The sequence below is a fragment of the Myotis davidii genome, unplaced genomic scaffold (genome assembly GCF_000327345.1).
Source record: "Myotis davidii unplaced genomic scaffold, ASM32734v1 scaffold332, whole genome shotgun sequence".
Lineage (NCBI taxonomy): Eukaryota > Metazoa > Chordata > Mammalia > Chiroptera > Vespertilionidae > Myotis > Myotis davidii.
Window position 1 is genome coordinate 4,098,811 of NW_006285779.1, and position 6,380 is coordinate 4,105,190.

The following is a 6,380-nucleotide window of genomic DNA, read 5'->3' on the forward strand; positions in this document are numbered from 1 at the left end:
TGGGGGACAGGAGGCGGCCCTCCCAAATCAACCAAAGGGCCCATAGGCTCTCCCAGGCTCCCTCCGGAGAATGGGGTGGCACCCTTCCTTCAGCTAGGGAAGGAAGAGAGGAATGAAGGTAAGCAGAGAGGGTAGGAAGGGAGTTAGGAAAGGAGGTTGGGAGACGCCTGAGAAAGGACACAAAGAGAGGAGAAAGGGAGCCTAGGGCAGCGCTGGCTGGGAGGAGGGCATTTGGCATCTGAATAAACCTGCTGGCTCTGTCTCCCCGTCAGTCTGGATACCCACTAAGGGGGGCAGCCCAGGGCCTAGAAGAGGGTGGGGGGTGGAGGATGAAAAGGAGAAGAGAGTAGAGGAGGAGCAGAAAGGACAAGAGAACACAGAAGAAAAGACTAGGAAAGGAAGAGGAAAAGAAGCGGTTGTCTGTGCCCACCACTTGAAGGGACCTCAGGAGAACGGAGGGGGAGAGCTCAGAGTGGGATTGCCCACGGGTCGGCTCAGAGGGGACAGCAGAGAGGGGGTGAAACTGGGCTATGACGCTGCTGCAGCAAATTCAAGTACTGAAGCCTCTTTTGGCAGAGCTGGGCTGAAAGAGAGGAGGAGGCTTCAGAGTGAGCAGGAAAGGAGAGGGTGTGAGTAATTAGGTAGCATCCTTCCCCTTGTGAGCGCCTGTGGGCAGGGACCATGACCAACGCATCTCTGGAGCTCCAGGGCCAGGCACGGAGCTGAGCTTACAGTTGGTACTCAATGAATGACTGAATAAATGAATGAGGCTCTCCTAGGAGCATTCAAGCCAGACCCCTGGCAGAAGGTCTCTGGACTGGCAACCTGGCTGGCTTGGCACCCTTGCAAGGCAAGTCCCTCGCATCCCTAGCTCTCAGCGGCCCCTGGGTAGACCTATGCCCCACTTCACTCACCCCCACTGCTTGTTAGCTTCTGGCAGCCGGGACTCTGGTCCACAGGAGGCCCTTCCTGCTCTCATTAACACCATCCTGCCCCCTACAGTTCCTCTACCCAAGGACAGAGAACAACACCGTATTCCCAATTAGAAACAGAACCTAACCTTGGAGCCACAAAATTGCCATCCAAAGCAGGTAAGAGAGGTTCCTTGGGAATAGGGCCCAGATGGCCTCTGTATTGGACTCCCCACACCAAAGCCCTGGTCTCAGAGAGCAGGGTCAGCACAAAATGGGTCTATTTGCCCGTGGTGGGAGCTGGTTCCAGGGAAAGTCTTTCCTAAACGATGGGAGGAGGCCCCCGGCCTTCACCTTGATGGGATAAGAAGACCACTTCTTCAAGGACTCCAAGAAGAAGGGTGGAGTATGGTGGCCATATGGCCTGAGCTTTCTGAAACAGTTCTGATTTCCAATATCCTTCTCCACTGCCAGGCCATGTTTTTAGACTGAGGTTGGAAAACATGGTTGCTGTAGGTTTAGTAAGACCCCATAGACCAAGGAAGGAGCCATGTCCTAGTTGGTCTCCATATATCGTCCTGCTGTCCCCTGCCCAGCCACCATCCATTAGCAGTTACAATACTGAGAGCTTATAACATGCCATTGCTGAACTTTACACAGCTCATTTAATCCACCGCCCCCTAACAACCCTGGGAGGTAAATACTGTGACACCTCTTTTACAGCTAAGGAAACTGAGGCCAAGACAGATTATGTAGCTTATCCAAGGCCATGCAGCTGGTAAATGACAGTCAGGATTTATATTCAGGTCTGTCTGATTCCAGAGCCTGCCCTCGACATCATTTCCCTCTGCAGCCTGGGTGCTAAACCCTCAGCTGGGCCACTTGGCCCCATCCGGGACATGATTTCCCTCCCAGCATCCTCACTTCTCTGCCTTGCACCCTCTCTACACTGAGGCTGCAGCCTGTAGTTTGAGCACAGACTGTGCCCAGAGTGATTAGGGGACACCTGATCCAAAGTCCTCATTTTACAGTAATGAAAGCTAATGGGGTGGGTGGGGAGGTGAGGGAGGGAAGGTGACAAGCCCAAGGTCACACAACTAGGAAGTAGACTCGCAGGACCAGAGCCCATTCCGGGACCTTGGTCCACTACACCGTGAGCACTTCCAAGGAGAGTGAGCCACCACGAGTCCTTTTTGGAACAAGGCAGATATAAATAAATTAATTAAACTGCTGAGTTAAAACTTTGACGTATATTATTCTTTCAAGGAGAACAAAGGCTCATGTTGTCTCCTCCTCTAACCACTTCATATTTGCTTAGCGGTTAACAAAAAGGTTTCAAAGACCTTAGGTTATTTGGGTTTCCCCGACCACTCTCCAAAGTGGTGAGGATTATGATCCCTGTTTTGCTGGGTAGGAAGCTGAGGCTCAGAGTACATGAGCTGCAGATTCAATGAGAGTGAGGGGCTAGCTCAAGGGCATATCTACCGGGGAGCCTGGCACAGGAACGTGCTCTGTAATCAGTTGTGGGCTGACCCAATGAGCATCATCAGCTCCCAATCTCCACGCAAACCAAGTGAACGGCAAAACCAAAAGATCATCTTGACTGGAAGGAGAGCCACCTACCACACTCTTCTCATGTAAGTTTTTCCATATCATCCAAGCTTTGTACAATAAGCACGTGCCACTTACAGAATCACTAATAATAATCTTTTACTCCTCAATAAGCTCTGATTTCCTCGTTCACTTAGACTTGTCACTCCCCATCTATACCTGGGCTTCCCGTAGCAGAGCTCTCTACCTCCCGCCTCTCTGACCCCAGACCAGAACCCTCTCTCTGGCTAAAAATAAATAAGGTTGTCCAGTGAGGTCTCAGCAGCTTGGAGAGGGGGGCAGTCCCCGAAGGTCATGTCTCAGGGATGAAGGCTAGGGGACAAGGGATAAAATAGAAGTGCTCTGTCTTCCTCGTATGTGGACATTCCACCCAAATTCCCAAAGTAGTCACTGCAAGGGACAAGAAAATTCTCATGCACTGACCAAAGGTAGGTGGGGGTGATGGTAATAGAATAGATGATGTCATTTCCTTGGTCACAGAGTGCCAAGGTTATCAAAGTCTACAAAATCAAGATGGGTATGAACTGGGGTTTCCCATCAAATCCCAGGAAGTGAAAATGAGGCATTTGAAGGGACTGTTTTTAAGTGTAGTAAAGAACTATACTAAGTTCCATTTTCTAAGACCAAACACAAATATCTAGCTGTCAATGGGGAAATTGACAATATTAGGGCTTTCACATATGCTCATGAAATCCATTTAACTTTACAAGGTAATTATTATTAATCTCATTTTCAGATGAGAGGCAAAATTATTTGTTCGACACTGTCAAATTTGCCTTCTTGTCAAAGATTGTCATTATCATCATTTAGTGAGCACTAACCACGTACTAGGCAGTCGAGGTGCTTTACACACATGCTCTCTAATCCTCACAGATCACTTGCAAAAGAGACATCATTAGTTCAATTTTACAGCAAAGAAAACAAGCTCAGGGAGAGTTAAAAGCATGCACACAAGACCACACTGCTGACAGGAAGCAATCTTGGGGAAAGCAAGTCTTACTTCATCTGCAGACAGAAAATGACCTGAAAAAGTGATACGGGAAGAAAAGAGAAAAATGTGGAGGAAGTGAGAACAGTGGGTGATGAGCTTCAGGCCTCAGGGGGTTGGGCGAAGCAGGAGGGGTCAAGGCTAGCTGTGGTTGGGGGTGGGGCTCTGAACAGGCATTCGCTCCATACCATTCTGATCTATGGCCTCTGCCCCGCTCTGTCTGCACCCTAGCTTCTCCAACACCCCTTCCCCCTCTGAGGGGTTCACCCCCAGGCTTCCCCAGTTTCCCCAGCTGCCAGTTGTTGCAGTTTCAAACTCAATTGTTCTCCTCAGTACTGAGGCAAATGGAGTCATTAATTACCTTCTATCGGCTGGGCTGAGTTCAGAATGCGATCAATATCTCCGCTTGTCATTCAGGGCAGCCCTCCTGTGCAGCCCCAGCCCCACCCCCACTGCGCAGGAGGAGAAGGTCTGGGCTGCCACCCTGGCCCTCCCATCTGATCGAGGACAGGGAGTGTGGGGTTTGGGACCAGGAATGGAGCTGCTTTCCAGACTGGGAGAAGAACAGGGATAAATGGAGTGGGAAGAGGGCACAGGCGAGTGGGAGGGAGGAAAGAAAGGGAAGGAGTTTGAGGAAAGACGAAGAGAAGGGCAGAAGACAGGAAGGGGGGGGGGAGATGGGGGGGAGAGAGGGGGAGGGGAAGCACAGTGGAAGGGAGAAATTGATAGGAAATGGAGGGGAGAGGAGGAAAGCATGCTGCAATGTGCTGGGAGGGGCTGGGTGGAGACTGTGCTGGTGGAGTCACTGCCCATCCAAGGAGCTGAGGTGAGGTACCCCATTGCCTCCCATCCTTAAACCGCACAATCTGTGAGCCTGCCCTGCCCAGGAACCCTAAGCCCAGCTGAAGAGGAGGGCACAAAGAAGCCCTTGGAGATCTGGCTGGAAGACAAGGGTCTGGTAAGCCTTCCAGCCCTGCAAACCTTTGGCCAACGGGTTCTCCTTGACCAAGCCCAGCTTCCAAGCACTCAGTGAGTTCATGGTAGCGTGAAAGGTGTGTGTGGAGGCCTGGCCTGCCTGGCCTGTCTGCCTGTGCTTCCGGGGACACTAACTGCCCGGGTGACCCTAACTTAACACTGGACTGGTAGTAACATCTCCTGAGCTGAACTAGTTCTGTCGCTCATGTGCTGTATGACCTTAGCCAAGTCCCTTCAGCTTTTCTGGATTGAGTTTCCGCAGGTGTACACCAGAGGGTTGCTAGCTCTCCCTCAGCAATATCAATCTCTCCTTTCTCTGTGTTCCAGTAGCCCATCTATCCAAACCTCTATTGTAGAAATAATAATAACTAAAATCGATCCAGTTCCCATTATGGTGCCAGACACTCTGCTTAACGTACATCTACTGATTTAATCCTTACAATAACAGCAGCCAGCATTAAGTGCCTACTATATATTAGGCACCCATCTCAGATTTTTACATATATTAACTCCTTTAATTTTCACCAAAACTTAAAGCAGGGAGCTTCTATTACTATTCCCGTTTTGAAGGCACGGGCATGTCTTTTTCATCTTTATAAACCTAGCACTGGGCTTGACACATAGTAGGTGATAAAAATGTTGACTGATTTGTCCAATAGAATTCCCAAAGCAAAGGTTGATAGATTATTAATTTGCCTTGTTCAATATTTTACCGTTTAGAAGGAAAACTAAGCAACAAAAGAAATTGCTACTCTGGATTCAGTATTATCATATTTCACAGCTGGCAAGTATCAAGATCATTTAATTCCATTATCTCTTAGAGATTTAAAAAAAAATCTTAATTTTCCCATGTCACACAGCTAGTCACCGTTAGGCTGGGGACTGAGGTTCTCAGCGTAGAGCCCTTTCTCCTAGGTTGCTCAATTTTGATCAACAAAGAAAAACTGATAAAAGGGAAGTGATGGGGATCTGGGGAGAAAGCAATCATGTCTAGAGTTAACAGCAGCAAAGGAAGGAGGCATTTGACAAAGTCTGACTGGAGGAGAGCAAACTGCTAGGTGTTGAGGGAAAGAATGGTCGTGTGATCCCACTGCAAGAGGTTCTAGAGAGGAACATAGTTCCATAAGGATTGGATGCTCTAACAATGAAATTCTGCCCCTGCAAGCTCCAAGAATCAACCTGACAAGAGGGAGTGAGAGTGGGGGAGGGGTGGAAAGAGAAGGACATTTTAGGAACATCATTGCTGTTGCACACGAATAAGCTTTAAAATATGATGAGCCTAGATTTTAAAAGGACATGTACACTGAATAGTGGAAGATTATGCGACCATTAAAAAATCATGTTTTCAAAGAATATTTAATGATATGTGAAAATGGTTCTATATAATGCTAAGTGAAAATAGCAAGACAAGCTGTATGTACAATATCATTCCAATTTTTATCAAAATAATATATATATAAGATTATACATGCACAGACAAAAAAAGGATACCATATTCCAACAGTGGTTATCTCTTGATGATGAGCTTATGGGTAATTCTTTTAAAAAAATCTACCGTATCTTACAAATATTTTACAATGAGCATGTATTGCACTTATTATCAGACAAAAAGTTATTTTTTCCCTCCTGTAAAGGACATACAACAGATGGAAGGAGGGGACCATAACCCAGGATGGATATGAGAATAGCATGAGCCTGTCAGGAAGACAAAAGCTCAGAACAAGCAGAGACAACAAAAAAGGGTCTTGATAGCTCTGCTTGGAGAAAGAACAAAAAGGAAGGCAGGTTTCGGCTCAGTGCTGGGGAAGAGGAGGTAATACTGAGAGGAAAGAGAGAGAAGGCAGAACTTCTCCTCCAAAGAAAAGAATCTTCCAAACGGGACCAGTAGGCATTGC

The 6,380-nt window shown here is 47.8% G+C and overlaps 1 protein-coding gene across 1 annotated transcript in view; it reads right to left on the reverse strand.

Annotated features, from left to right (window-relative positions):
- The window catches only part of PAX2 (paired box 2), an 85,380-nt gene that overhangs the window by 24,876 nt on the left and 54,124 nt on the right, over positions 1 to 6,380 (reverse strand). The window lies entirely within an intron of this gene.